The sequence below is a fragment of the Vitis vinifera genome, chromosome 15, assembly GCF_030704535.1.
Source record: "Vitis vinifera cultivar Pinot Noir 40024 chromosome 15, ASM3070453v1".
NCBI lineage: Eukaryota > Viridiplantae > Streptophyta > Magnoliopsida > Vitales > Vitaceae > Vitis > Vitis vinifera.
In genome coordinates this window covers 23,324,438-23,340,918 of record NC_081819.1, presented here as the reverse complement: position 1 = coordinate 23,340,918, position 16,481 = coordinate 23,324,438, and the positions used below count along the sequence as shown (strand labels likewise).

General features: G+C 36.4%; 1 pseudogene; it reads left to right on the top strand.

Moving 5' to 3' along the window:
* Nucleotides 1-12,586: 12,586 nt before the first annotated feature.
* LOC100267111 ((+)-neomenthol dehydrogenase-like) lies at nt 12,587-14,271 on the top strand (annotated as a pseudogene).
* The last annotated feature ends 2,210 nt before the right edge of the window (nt 14,272-16,481 follow it).

The following is a 16,481-nucleotide window of genomic DNA, read 5'->3' as shown; positions in this document are numbered from 1 at the left end:
ACAAAGCAATCGTTGTCTGCAAAGTAGCTTTCCAATTGATAGCACAACCACCAACAGTAAAAACATACCCTGTAAGAGATCTTCTTTTATCAAGGTCACCAGCAAAATCAAAATCGACATATCTAACAACTCCATCTCTAGTTTTCCCAAAATGCAAACAAACATCAATAGAATCACGCAAGTATCTGAAAATCCATTGAACTGTTTTCCAATGTTCTTTACCAGGATTTGCCATGTATATATTGACTGCACTGACTACATATGATAAATCTAGACATGAACAAACCATAGCATACATGAGAGACCCCATTGCACTAGAATATGGAATTCGTGACATATAATGAACGTCATCATCTAATTATTTTAATTGAATTTTATCTTATTCGGGTTGCTAACTCAATGGTAGAGTACTCGGCTTTTAAGTGCGGCTAGAATCTTTTACACATTTGGATGAATGAACGGATTCATCCATACCATTGGTATAGTTTGTAAGACCGCGACTGATCCCTGAAAGGAAATGAATGGAAAAAACAGCATGTCATATCAATTATCAATGGAGAATTCTGAGAATATATCATTGTTACTAGATCGGTACAAAACCTTGTTTGAATTGTTAGAGCAAAACAAAATGAATTTAGTGAAATCTTTCCTTAGCTTTGATGTCAGGTGATTAAAAGAGATTACCGAAGCCTAAGCATAACGGCATTATCAGTGCAAAAAGATTGCGCTTTGCTGCTACCCTTTCAGACAGTCATGTTCAAAGCAGTCATTCCCTTCTTTGGTCCAGTTGATAGAAGTTTTTGAAATCTAGCCTTAGAAGGTTAGCTGGTAAAGGGTTTGTTTCTTCCTTCGACTTTATCACGCTTACAATCTCTAGCACCGAGGATTCAAGAGTAGACTGACTACTGGCTGTAAGGGCAGAGATATACTTTTTACTTAAGACTCCTATCACAAGAGAATTCAAGGGTTGGCAGACTAACTACTGAATACAATATAGGGTATACTGGTTCTAAGCCCACCTTTTCTTTTCCTTACCTGCTGACAACCTTGCTTACTTTGAACTTATTCTTAAGCTTGGCAGACTAGTCATCCTTTCCTGAAATTATAAAACTCTTAGGTTGCTACATGTAGATGTCCTCTTCAAGTTCTCCATGTAAGAATGTTGTATTCACATCCAATTTCTCAAGCTCAAAATCATGCATGGTCACAATACCAAGCAAAGCTCGAATCGAACTATGCTTTACAATTGGAGAAAACACATAAGTGAAATCTATACTTGGAATCTAACTGTAGCCCTTTGCAACAAATCTTGCCTTATACATGGCTTCTTCAACTCCTGGTATTCCTTCTTTCCTCTTGAACACCCATTTGAAGCGAACAACCTTTTTACCTTTAGGTAGTCTCACTAAGTTCCATGTGTCATTCTTATGAAGTGACTCCATCTCCTCCTGCATGGCAATCATCCATTTTCCAGAATCATCACAATTAACTGCCTTTGTGTAGGTAGAAGGTTCTACACTGCAATTAATACATTCGACCACATTTAAGGCATAAGCAAATAAAGCAACCTCAGCATACCTCTATGGAGGTTTAATATCTCTTATAGGCTTGTCTTTAGCAATAGAATACTATGGTGGTGTTGGTGGTGGTGAGGGAGTAGCAACATCACTCTTCATCTTTGAACTAGATTAAGATGTAGACTCTAGTAAGGATCTTGACTTAATCTCAAACTCCACCTATGTGATTGATTTTTGTTGCTCTTTATCACAAGAATCTCTAGAAGATGAGTCATGAAGCATAGCAATTTCATCAAAAATAACATCTCTACTGACTATGACTTTATTGGTTTTTGGACACCATAACTTATATCCTTTAACACCAGACTTATAGCTAATGAAAACACACTTTATAGATCTAGCTTCTAGTTTTCCATTATCAACATGAGCATAGGCAGGACATCCAAATATCTTCAAATCAAAGTAACTAGCAGGAGTACCAGACCATACCTCTCGTGGAGTCCTTTATTCAATAGCAGTTGAAGGAGAGCGATTAATGAGAAAACAAGTTGTAGAGGCAGCTTCAACCCAAAAAGACTTAGGCAAACCAACATTGGAAAGCATACAACATACTTTCTCTATCAAATTCCTATTCATTCGTTCTACCACACCATTTTGTTATGGAGTATGACGAACTGTATGATGTCTCACAATTCCTTCTAACTTACATAGAACATTAAGCTCATCATAACAAAACTCCAAGCCATTATCAGTGTGGAAACATTTTACCTGCTTTCCTATCTACTTTTCAATCATAATATTCCACTCCTTGAATGTAGCTAACACTTCACTCTTTTGCTTTAAAAAGAATACCCAAACTTTTCTGGAAAAATCATCAATGATAGTCAACATATAACTAGCACATCCCTTAAAAGGCCCCTAGATGGTCCCCATATATATTAGAATGTATATAATCAAGTGTCCCCTTTGTGTCGTGAATATATTTTATGAATTTGACTCTCCTCTGCTTTCTAAAAATGCACTGCTCACAAAACTTCAGTTTACTAATACTCTAACCATTAAGAAGTCTTCTTTTGCTCAATTCAATCATCCCATTCTCACTCATATGCCTAAGACGCATATGCCAAAGTCTAGTAACATCACCATCTAATAAGAAAGAAGTAGCAACAGCTGCATCACCTGTAACTGTGGATTCCTACAAGACATATAATTTGGTAGACCTTTTCTGCCATTTCATCACAACAAGAACACATTTGCTAACCTTTAGGACTTCACCTTCACCAATTTACTTATACCCTTTTGAATCAAGAGTACTCAACGAGATAAGGTTCCTCTTTAGATCTAGAACGTGTCTCACATCGTTAAGTGTTGTGACAATCCCATCAAACATTTTGATTTTGACTGTTCCAATACCAACTATCTTATAAGATGCATTATTTCCCATCAACATAGCACCTTTGGACACTGTTTCATATGTTGAAAACTAGTTTCGATTAGGACACATATGAAACGTGCAACCTGAATCAAGAATCCAATCCTCGTAAGGTTTGGAGTTGCCATAAAAAACAACAAGGAGTTCTCCATCACTATACTCATATTCTACAACACTGGCTTCATCGGATTTTTCTAGTTGTTTTCCCTTTTGATTTGCAGCAATTGTCTTATTCTTATTCTGCAACTTATAGCATTCACATTTGATGTGCCATTTTTTCTTATAGTGCCTGCAGGTTTTGTCTTTATTACTGGATTTCAATCTGCCCCTCGCATCACCACCAGAATTTCTTTCATGTGTCCTCCCTCGAATAACAAGGCCTTCTACTTGAGACTCAAATCCAACCACAAACTACTTCATTTTCTTCTTAGAAAATAAAGCATCAAAAACTTCTTCCAAGGTAAGGGTGTCACGACTATACAAAATGGTGTCTCTAAAAGTCGCATATGAAGAGGAAAACAAACATAATAAAATCAACCCTAAATCTTCTTCATCATACTTAACCTCCATGGTCTCTAAATCAGAACCAATTTCCTTAAAGACAGTTAAGTGATCTTCTAAAGACATACCTTCTATCATATGGTGAGTATACAATTGTTGCTTCAGATGCAACTTGTTAGTTAGACTTTTCGTTATGCACAATTGCTCCAACTTTAACCATAATGCAGTGACAGTTTTCTCTTTTAGAAAGTCCTATAGAATTTAATTTGATAGATGAAGATGAATTTGAGATAGAGTTTTTTTATCCTCACGTTGTTTTTTCTCCTGTGTCCACAACGAGGGCATCTTATCAAATCCTAACAGTGCATCATCCAAATCCATCTGCACGAGCACAACCCACATCTTAACCTACCATAGCAAAAATTTGGGTGTTGCAATCCAAAAGCAGAATATCGTATTTCATTGTTGCCATTGTTGAGAAGATCAAACCTCTCACTAATCAAACCTTGCTCTAATACTAGTTCGTTATGGAAAAACAAGAATAGGAAACAAGAAAAAATAAGAACACATACAAATTTACGTGGAAAACCCTAAACGAGAAAAACACGGGCAGAGGAGAAGAATAATCCACTATATCAAAAAATTGGTACAAAATGAGAGAGTATCAAGCGACTATGATATAAATCCTTGAAATCCCATATAAATATATATGAGAGAGAAAAAATAAATAAAGCAAGAAAGAAATCCATAATTTTTTCTTCACTATATATATCGCACCGCGATGATTTCGGGTTGGATCAAAAAAGGAAATCGGGTCACCAAGCTCTAACACATACAATATATATTTGTTTGAAGTTATGGATGATATTGATGATTTGTGAAGATGGCCAATTTCATTTGCCTCTGGATTAGAACTTCAAAAAGAAAGTGATACATTGTTAAGAGTTTGAAATGCTTGATGTTGCAGCAGTAGGCATGCTTTATGTACTGTAATAGTCTACTTGATATGATGCAACTACCAAAATGAAGAAATTTTTGTTGTTCTATGCATTTGTATATGAAGAAAGAAGGGCATTGGTTTACTTGATGGAAAATTCTTTTACAACATCAAATTAGTATCAGATATGATAGAGAAGCATTTGTTTTTGAATTCTTTCCTATATCAGTTATGCTTATCCTAGCCACAAAAAGGCACCCAAGAAAATTTTTAGCTGGCCATCGAGGTACTCCAGAGTTGAGATTGCTCCTATTCTTCAGGATATGGAGATTGGAACATAACCTTTACCAAATTGATGGTGTATTTTTTGTTTTAGAAGCAAATAGTTATCTGTCTGGGTAGAATCTTGTTTTGTATATGTTGTAACTGGTCTGGAAACAGTTTAGTCTGTGCTATAAGATCAATTAAGCCAATGCACTATCCTCACTCCTTAGCATCCCTCTTTGGCCCGCACTGTACTATTACTTAATTCCGTCCTATTAATTAGGACATTGCCCAATTTCCACTTTCGTTAATGTCCCGACTCTATACTATTATGTTATGCCTATACTATTATTAAACCAATGCCCTGTTTGCTCTCCTCAGTCCCATCATTTTCTTTCTTTTGCATCCATCAATATGCATAGAGTTGCATGAACTTTGGCAAGATGGCTTTGTTAATGAACTTTTTCAATATCTTAAAAATTTAAAGCGACATGCACACACATTAGCAATATTTATGCACTACATGCTGTTTATAGCAATTATAACGTTCTCTTCTTATCCACCTGTGATTCTTGAAAATTTTTATGTAAATTTTGTGGTTTATTATGGAGCAATGGAGGACCTGCAGATAGCTGGAAGCAATAAAATAACTTTTGTTTGTCACTATTTTTTCATTTTATAGTTAAAAATTGGATAATAAGAAATGTGGAATTCTGGACAGGTGAACAATGCAGGGATAACGGGAGCAGTTGTAACAGATCCGGATGGTTTAAGATCGGTTATAGCTGCTGCTCAGGTAAATTCTTCATGTAAAATTCCTTTGGTTGCATATGTTATATTTGAGGAAGAGCCTTTATGAAAGCTGAAAAAGAGCAATCTTTGGACTTTTAATGTCCATGCTGTTGATTTTCCTTCTACATTTTTTTGAAGAGAAAGCTAAAAACCACTGTTTTCTTCTTCTCCTTTTTTGTTTGTGGAGTAGGGGGTGTAATGGTTACCAACAGGATTGAGTTTTTTTTTTTCTTCTATGATGCAAGCAGGAGGAGGAAAAGTTAATTGGAGGGAAATAATGATTGTGTCTTTTTAGCTGGCAGAAGAATGTCTGAAAATAAACTATTATGGGCCCAAGAGGATGATTGAAGCACTTATTCCTCTTCTCCAGTTATCAGATTCACCAAGGATCGTTAATGTTTCCTCCACAGTGGGAAAGTTGCAGGTACAAAAATAGCATCAACCCTTGTTCGGAAGTGAAATGTTGGCACCCACTTTAGATGCTCAACCAAGTTCGGAACTGGATGATTTGTCCTGATATTGGACAAAGTTGAATTGTAAGCACATAATTAAATTTGAAACTGGTAGTATCAAGTTGCCTTGTTTGACTCAACAGAACCAATTTTTTTAGTGAACTTACTGTAGTTTAGAAAAACAACAAAAAATCTACTCCTTGTCACATCTTGGTTGCTTGGAAGAAAACCATATCAAGAAAAGGGTTGATTGATACTGTCAGATGAAGATACTAAATAATATTGAGGTAATGCATACTATTGTATGAATATAATGCACATAGCTTCCCTGTATTCCAGAAGACGATCTCTTGTGAATTATTAATAGCTGTTTCCTTTTGTTTATGTGAATTATTCAATTGTTCTTTCTTTTATTTCCAATAGTCCTTGTCTTGAGACATTAGTGAAGGTACACCGTACATACTCACTTTCATTAGAATTGAAGTTTTGTTTCTGAATTGAGAAATGTGTTTGCGAAATACATCAGTTTGCCTTATTTTTCTTGCTATGTTGTCCCAGCATATCCCAAATGAATGGGCTAAAGAAGTGTTTAGTGGTGCTGAAAACCGTATAGAAGAGAGAGTGGATGAGGTCTTGAACGAGTTTCTAAAAGATTTCAAAGGAGCTAATGTTACCATATACAATTTTAGGAATTTATATAATTTAGGACTATTAATATTCGCTATACAGATTGACTTACCATGTATAAATGCTGAATATTAGAAATCAGTTATACTCCATGTATAGCATATACTTCTATGTATAGATGGCACTTATAAAATAATGAAAAAAGAGAGAAGATGATCAATGTCATTTTTTCCAAAAGGTTCTCGGTTTCTCTTGAGTTTTATGAGTGTTTTGACATGGTATCAGAGCGGGTTCATAGATTATCTGTCTTTCACGAATTTTTCTGAGTGTTTCTCTTGGGTGTTTTTCTGGGTTTCGATCCCTTAAGTAGCTACGTTTGAGGGTACCGACACCGTCTGTGGTTTTTATTTTTTGGTCTTTCTGGTCTGGATTCTTGTTTTCGGCGCCCCTACTGTTGATTTCTGGTTGATTTCAGAACTTTCTGTTGCAGGTTTCTAAATCCAGGGTGTATCTCGATAGTTTTTGTTCTAATTTTCTAGTGGGCTATTTCCTTTGTCTCTCGGTTGCATCATGTCATCAGATAAGTTGGAATCATTTCCTATTAGATTTACTGGCAAAAATTATTGTGCTTGGGAATTTCAATTTAAATTATTTGTCAAAGGAAAAGAATTATGGGGTCATATTGATGGGAGTAATCCTGCACCTCATGATGTCGAGGCTTTGTCTAAGTGGGAAATTAAGGATGCTCGGGTTATGACCTAGATCCTTAGCTCGGTTGAACCTCACCTTGTTCTCAATCTGAGGCCTTATAAAACTGTTGCTGCTATGTGGAATTGTCTCCACACGGTTTACAATCAAGACAACTCTGCTAGGTGTTTTCAATTGGAGTATGAGATGGCTAATTTCACACAAGGAAGTCTCTTAATTGAGGAATATTTTTCTGTTTTTCAAACTCTTTAGACTGATTATTCCGACATTGTTTATGCTAATGTTCCCACTGCAGCTCTCTCTGTTGTCCAAGCAATGCATGCAATCAGCAAGCGAGATCAATTCTTGATGAAGTTACGACCCGACTTTGAAATTGCACGGTCTAATATGATGAATCGTCATCCTGTACCATCTTTGGATGCCTACTTGAGTGAACTTTTGCGTGAAGAGCAACGTATCATAACTCAAGCTACCATGGAACATCGGGCTAATGTTAGTGCACCTGTTTATATAGCTTATGAAGCACAAGGGCGGAATAAGGGTCGAGATATGCGTGTTGTCCAATGCTTTAGTTGTAAAGATTTTGGTCACATTGCTCGGGATTGTCCCAAGAAGTTTTGTAACTACTGCAAGAAACAAGGTCATATCATCTCTGCTTGTCTCATTTGGCCTGAAAGGAAGCAGGGTACTGCTTATCATGCCTCCACTAGTGCCTCTAGTTCTACTGCATTGCCTGCTGCCTCTTCGGTTGTTCCTATTCCTGCTCTTACAGCCTTAGCAAACCCGAACACACTCACTCCTGAAATGGTACAACAAATGATCATTTCTGATTTTTCTGCTTTTTCTGCTTTTAGGCTCTCAGGTAATCATACAATTTCTTCTAAGCCATGGTATTTTGACTTTGTAGCTTCTAACTATATGACAAATAATGTTCTTTCTCTTTCCAATGTCAGAAATTATGATGGAAAATTGAAAATTAACACTGCTGATGGCAATTCTCTGCCTATCAGTGTTGTTGGTGATCTTTCCTCTTCCTTAACTGATGTTTTTGTGTCTCCTGACCTCTCCACAAATCTTCTTTCTGTTGGTCAATTGGTTGATAATAATTGTAATGTCAATTTCTCCCGTTCTGGTTGTGTTGTGCAAGATCAAGTGTCCGGGAAGATGATCACGAAGGGGCCTAAAGTGGGACGACTCTTTCCTCTTCATGTTTCTTCTTCCACTATTATTCCTAGTTTTCTTTTACTTTCCTTTGCATGTAATGTTGTTGGTTCTGGACATAAGATGTGGCATAGACGTCTTGGCCACCCAAACTCTGATGTACTTCGTACTTTGTTTAATTCTGGATTATTGGGAAATAAAGCATGTTCTTCTCTTGATCTTTCTTTCGATTGTACATCATGCAAACTTGGCAAAAGTAAAGTTCTACATTTTCCTCATTCCGCATCTCGTGCCTCACAATGTTTTGATATTATACATAGTGATGTTTGGGGGATTGCACCTATTGTTTCTCATGCACATTACAAGTACTTTGTTACTTTCATTGATGACTTTAGTCGCTTTACTTGGGTTTATTTCCTCCGGACTAAGGCTGAAGTTTTTTCAGTCTTTAAGTGTTTTCTTGCACTTATTGAGACTCAATTCTCTGCTAGCATCAAGGTCTTGCGCTCTGATTCTGGCGGAGAATACATGTCTAATGAGTTTCAGGACTTTCTTCAAAGCAAAGGAATCATCTCTCAGCGTTCTTGTCCTTCGACACCACAACAAAATGGTGTTGCTGAGAAGAAAAATCACCACCTTCTTGATGTGGTAAGAACTCTTTTACTTGACTCATCAGTTCTTCCTCGTATTTGGTGTGAAGCACTTTCTATTGCAGTTCATTTGATCAATCGCTTACCCTCTCCTATGTTAAATCATGTTTCTCCTTTCTCTAAGTTGTTTGGTCATTCTCCTTTATATTCTGATCTTCGTACATTTGGTTGTGTTTGTTTTGTGCATCTACCTATTCATGAACGACATAAACTTACTGCTCAATCTGTTAAGTGTGCTTTTCTTGGTTATGCTATCCCTCACAAGGGTTATGTTTGTTATGATCCCCATGCTCGTCGTATACGAGTTTCCCGAAATGTAATTTTCTTTGAAAATCAATATTTCTTTTCATCTCAAGTTGAGTTGCCATCTGCATCTGTATCTTTTTTGCCTAGTTTTTCTGAATCCCCAACAATTGTGGAAAGGTTCAAACCAGGTTTTGTGTATGAAAAACATAGTCGACATGAGTTCAGTTCCACTTCCTCTGTGCCTCCTTCCGATCTTGACCCGGCGCCTGATCCTGCTCCTGCTTCCACCACTCTTCGTCGGTCTACTCGTCTTTCTAGACCCCCTGATTGGTATGGATTATTCTCTCCCGTCTTTCTTATTGCTACTTTATCCACTATTTCTATTCCCTCTTGCTACAAACAGGCCATGGAACATAAGTGTTGGCAAAATGCAATGCAAGCAGAACTTCAAGCACTTGAGGAGAATCATACTTGGGATATTGTTCTTTGTCCTCCTACAGTCAAACCTATTGGGAGTAAATGGGTTTTCTCTGTAAAACTTCGTTCTGATGGCTCTTTGGACTGGTACAAAGCTCACCTTGTAGCTTTGGGTAACAAACAGGAATATGAGGTTGATTATGAGGAGACATTTGTTCATGTTGCCAAAATGACCACAATTCGAACCATCTTAACTATTGCCACTTCACAATCATGGCAACTACATTAGATGGATGTGAAGAATATTTTTCTTCGTGGTGATCTCTAGGAAGAGATTTACATGAAGCTTCCCTCTGGTATGACTAATTCTTCTCCTCATGATGTTTGTAAGCTAAAACGTTCTTTGAATGGGCTCAAGCAGGCGCCTCGGGCTTGGTTTGAGAAGTTTCGTAGTACAATTCTTTCCTTCAGTTTTACCCAAAGTCAGTATGATTCTTCCCTCTTCTTCCACATGTCTGCGTCGGGTATAGTCCTTCTCTTGGTTTATGTAGATGATATTATCATTACTGGCAGTGACTGTGGTTTGATTACTAAGCTTCAACGATTATTACATGCAACTTTCCATATGAAAGATCTTGTCCAGCTCACATACTTCTTAAGATTGGAAGTTCATCATCAGGCCAGTGGTATTTTCGTGAACTAGCATAAGTATACTCAAGATCTTATCACTTTGGCTGGTTTGGAGGACACTTCCTCTGTTGATACTCCTATGGAGGTAAATGTCAAATACAAGAAAGATGAAGGGGACCTTCTGGATGATCCTACTCTCTATCGGCGCCTGGTTGGGAGTCTTATCTACTTGACCACTACTCGACTTGATATCTCCTATGTTGTTCATCAGGTCAGTCAGTTTATGTCTTCTCCTCGGCATCTCCATCTTGTTGCAGTTCGACGCATCATCCGCTATCTTCGAGGTTCACCTACTCGTGGGTTATTCTTTCCTACCGACTTCTCTCTTCAACTTGTTGCCTATAGTGACGTTGATTGGGCTGGGTATCCAGATACACATCGATCTACTACGGGTTGGTGTATGTTTTTAGGTGATGCCTTAATTTCTTGGAAATGTAAGAAACAAGATCGTGTTTCTAAATCCTCCACTAAGGCCGAGTATCATGTCATGTCTACTGCTTGTTCTGAAATTGTATGGCTACGCGGTCTTCTTGAGGAGCTTGGGTTTCCTCATACTACTTGTGCCCCTCTTCATGCTGATAACACTAGTGCTATTCAGATTGCCACCAATCCCGTTTTCCATGAATGCACCAAGCACATTGACGTTGATTGTCATTCTATTCGAGACACCTTGGAAAGTCGGGTGATATCTCTTTCTCACATCTCTTCTGATCTCCAAGTGGCTGATGTCTTCACCAAAGCTTTGACTCGATAGCGGCATCAATTTCTTATTGGCAAATTGTTGCTGGTTGACTTACCAGCATCAATTTGAGAAAGGATGTTACCACATACAATTTTAGGAATTTATATAATTTAGGACTATTAATATTAGCTGTACAGATTGACTTACCATGTATAAATGCTGAATATTAGAAATCAGTTATACTCCATGTATAACATATACTTCTATGTATAGATGGCACTTATAAAATAATGAAAAAAGGGAGAAGATGATCAGTGTCATTTTTTCCAAAAGGTTCTTGGTTTTTTAAGTGTTTTGACAGCTAATAGCTGGTCTACTTATCCCTCTGCCTATACAGCCTCTAAAGCAGCCTTGGGTAATTTCTACATCAACTGTGTCTCCCCTGACTATGTTAAAACAGATATGAACTACAATGCTGGCTTGTTAACTGTTGAAGAAGGTGCTGAAAGCACTGTGAGATTGGCTATGCTGCCTGATGGCGGGCCTTCCGGTCAATTCTTTCTTGAAAAGGAAGTGTCTGAATATTGACTGAAAATGATTTATTGCGACATGTGAAACAAGAACATTGTAGCTAATAAGAGACTCTGTTTATGGCTTCTTACATGCTAATAAGAGACTGTTTTTTGCTTTTCATATGATTTGCATGAATCTCAAGCTAATAAGAATACCCAGAAATGCTTGACTAATTTTTATTTTGGAATGATTTTGAAGTACTTAAAGCTTGTGACCTTATATATGCTCTTTCATATTTTATGGTTTTTGTAGTACGCTCATTTGGCTCTTGGGAGCCCAGAGTGATGTTTATGGCTAGTAAGCAATATGAGTAGCTTGTGAATATTCTGAGCTTACCTGTTTATCCACTAATTATAATTCGATTATCCACTTTATGAGTTGGGTGGAAATCTTTGTTAGATACTCAAATGTGTTACATGAGCAGTTTTACTGGTTTGGCTAATTTGGGCGTTTGGGTTTATGTAATTAGAGCTTTGGTTTCTCAATACAAATGGGGTTTTGGCTGGGCTCTTGGACAAATTTGAAATATGAAGTACTTTGAGAAAATATGGAAGACGATGGGGAAAAATCCATGCCAAATTTTGTGGGTGATGTAAACAATGTTTATTCGGAAAATGAAATAGGTCAGTGCTCCTTGATAAATCAATACAATTTAAGAACTATCAAAAGTTTCATAGCCTATGAAATAAAAACCATACAGGATCTTGCTCTCTTCTCAACAGAATTCTCATCTACTTTGCCCATGCATTAAATGCTAAAATATTTTCATGGGGTTGTCATCATGATAGCATACCCTCATTTTCCTATAGAACTTCAAAGTTTGGCCAAAAAAAAAAAAGAAAAAAAAAGAAAAAAAAAAAACATCATAACCATCCTCACAATAAAGCTGAAGAACATCTTATTTCCCTCTTCACAAACAATTCCCATCTCATAAACAATGGCTGAAGCAACAAAAAGGTACTTGGTTTTTCTTCCATGGTCTATTTACAATATGCAGCCACATTTGTAACACTCATTCTCATTATTTTCTCATTATTTCCCGTTTCAGGCTTGCAGTTGTTACAGAGTATATAGAGGAAACGGGTTGGAAATATGTAGGCAGTTCATTGTTGTGTGCTAATGGGGTGACAGTGGTCTTAACAGCTAGAGATGAGAAGAGGGGTGTTGAGGCTCTTGAAAATCTCAAAGAGTCTGATCTCTCTCATGTGATTTATCATCAGCTTGATGTTACGGATCCTGCTAGTGTTGATTCCCTTGCAGACTTTATCAAAACCCAGTTTGGGGGGCTTGATATCTTGGTATGATTGAAACCTCCATTATTTCATATTATAGCATTCTTTTGTGTAGCATGATTCTTAATTTTATGAAAATGTGGCAATCCCAATTACCCATATGTTTTTTTAACCTTTCCCCCATATTCAATGGGATAATGAGAAACGTGGAAATTCTGTACAGACAAACAATACAGGGATAATGGGAATGATCATAACAGACCCTGATGCTTTAGTATCGGGAAAGGCTGTTATCAAGTAAGTTTTCTTATCCTACTAGTTTCTTTTCTGAAATTTAGCGAGTTCAGATGGTGCTTCCACGTATAGCAACCTCCTAATAGCCATTGTACTATAGTATGCGGTTTGATTGGAAGTTTGATAAGGGTTCCTCTAGGAATCCATTGTACTATAGTATGCGGTTTGATTGGAAGTTTGATAAGGGTTCCTCTAGGAATTTGCTTGAAGATCACTGTTGAAGTGATTATTAGAAGTACAGATAGTTTGCTTTATGGGGAAGAGGCCTAAAAATGGAGATTGACTGACAGTCATCTTCTTCTTTTCTTCCTTTTAACTTTTTGCAGTAGAGGAGTGGGGTTATGGATACCAAGAGAGATTGAGTTTTCTTTCACTGATGCAGGCGGAATTCATAGAAGTCTATTGGAAGAAATTAATGCATCAGAATTACAATTTGGCTGAAGCATGTGTCAAAAGTAAATTACTCTGGGGCACAGAAAGTCATTGGAGCATTTATTCCTCTCCTCCAATTATCAGATTCACCAAGGATCGTTAACATTTCATCCTCAACAGGGAATTTAAAGGTACTAAAGTAAAACTACTTTCACCGCCCAAATTAGAAGTTCACCAATCTTATTAGTGGTTGGTTTGGCTTGAAGTTCGGCTCAATAGAATTGAAGTAGCTGTTAAACCCCATTAGTAGCTGTAATTCAGCAGAGTTGAGCTGAAAGTGAGTGATTCAACTTGAAACTAGGAAGTGTTTACCACCAGTTCGTTCAACTCCTCTCAAAAGTTTCCTAGATTGAGTCAACACCGCCTAATTTCTAACGAACCTTGAAGTTCTAGAATGACGATGGAAAATCCACTAGTGATTTCATCTTGAGTTTATTTGGCTACTTTCTTTTGTCTGTGTGAATTATTCAATCATTTCTTTTCTTTTTCAAACATGGCCTTCTTTTGAAACCTTGGTGAACCGACCTTATGAAGTATTTCCCATATTTACCTTCTTGTAGATATATAGAGTTTTTTATTTAAGAATTAGGAAGGTTGTTCCCATGAAGGGCCTGTTCGCCTTGGTTTTCTTCTTGTGTTGTTTCAGAACAATGCAGACGAATAGACTCAAGCAGTCTTGAGTGATATTGAAGGCCATAATAAAGGGGGAGCGGACGAGCTCCTGAACCAGTTTCTGAAAGATTACAAAGAGAAGATGTTAGAAGCCAAGATCTAGCAGCCTAATTTTATATCTGCCTACACACCCTTCAAAGCAGCCGCGAATGCATATAGCAAGGTTCAAGCCAAGAAGAAAGGGAACGAGGGTAACTTTTTCTGTGAATCTTGGTTTGTTCCGGTTTAAGGATTTTTGTAGTGGTTCGGTCCGCATAGTTTGGTAAGTTTGATCATACCAATCATTGAGTGACGCTCGCTATTCCATTCTTCATCAATGCATCATCATTTAATAATTACAGGATCCATGATTTGGGAATAAGGCTGCAATTGCATGCACTCCATGATTGTAAGGATGGAGTCGATCTTATTTATAACCTCTCTTGTTATATTAAATACTGCAATTGTTAGTCCAAATGTCGTCTTAGGAGGGAACGATGGTTCTACTATCGTAGCGTAGTATGTGGTGTGTGGCGTGTCGACTGGTTTGGACGTCCTTAGTCCTTACTCTTGTATTGGATTTTAGCGAAGTGAAAAATGGCTTGTGAGTTAGGTCATATTGCGTCATGTTTTATGGTTTTCGCAGTTCATTCATCTGGGTATTTTGAAATAAGATGGTTTTGGTTTGGGCTTGGCCCTTGGACAACCTCATTGTGACAAATTCTTTCAGCCAATTCCCATCTCGTGAAATGCATAATTATAGAATTTTAGGGGAATATTCCTCTATATTGAAAGAATACAGAAATCTGAAAACAATCTTAGGCAGTGGGAAGTTTCCTACCAACCAAACAAAATGGGCAGGGGAGGTGTGACTGCTGAGAAATTTCCATCAGCTAAAGACAAGAGTGTACGCTTGGCTTCATGCTCAAAATGGAGCCTATTTTATAATCTAACCCCGGAGACACATAGCCACATAAACTCCACAAGAAACCACCGGAAATAGGCATTTAGGCAGGCTCCATAAATAAATCACAAATGACAACTATGGAGGAAGTAGGATTGATTGATTTCAATCACCTTCCCATTTAACTAAATACAGTTTAATTGTTAAAAATTTAAAATTTTATCCGGTACCTTTCTCATCTTGTTTGAGTGGAGAAATGAGTAAAAATAGCAAATAAAAATGATAGAAAAAGAGGTATTTCATGATATTTTAAATTATGATGATTTAGTTAATTTTTTTTTAGGAATGAATAAAATTAATCCAAATAAATATACCATTACATCCAACCAGACATAAAAGAATGTTGTTTTATATATTTAAATTTATAAAATTTTAACTGAATGAATATCATGCTCTCCAACAAATGGTGGAATCCTACTATTACATATTTTTATTAAAATTTCTTTTAATGAGTATATTAATATTATAAAAATTATTTTTTATATAAATTAAAATAAATTTTTTACGAGGAAAAAAAGTTTATGGCACTTTTTGTTATAAATTGTTTAAAGCAGGAAAGAAAAAGGTTTTAATACAGCTAGTAACTAAAATTAAATTCATGATTAATGATTAAGAAAATATGAAATAATACATTCAATTTATTGACAAGAGTATTCACTTCAAAAAATAAAAAATTCTAAGTTTGGATTTTAAATAATGAAATAATTTATTTAATTAAAACTTTATATTTGTATTGTAATTTTTAGCATCCTATTTTAATCATTATATGTCACACCCCAAAATTCATTCTAAAGACATGACGGTTATTTCACACCTCAAGCCCAGAAGCTCAAAGTGGAAACGATACAAACATTCGTATTGTAACTAAAAATTTACCGATTACCAAATTCTTATTCAGAGTAGTAGAGCAAAATTCTAAAATATTCAAGTATCAACTTTAAAAAAACTAATACATCAACTAAAGTATTATTGTCTAAATAACTCCAAACTCAAAATAATTCAAACAATAATTAAGTTTTAACATCTAAACAATGTTCATAATAAAGAGAATTTAAACAAATATCCTAATAAAACCAAATTTCTCTCCTAACGGTCACTCCTCACTTGAATCGAGGTTACCTGAAAGATTATCAACAAAGGGGGATGAACTCAAAGCCCAATAAGGAACATTAATACAGTTTCATGGATCAAACATTTTCAATCATACTTGCAAATAAGAGATATAACATATACTTATTTTCATAAAAACTTTGGAATTC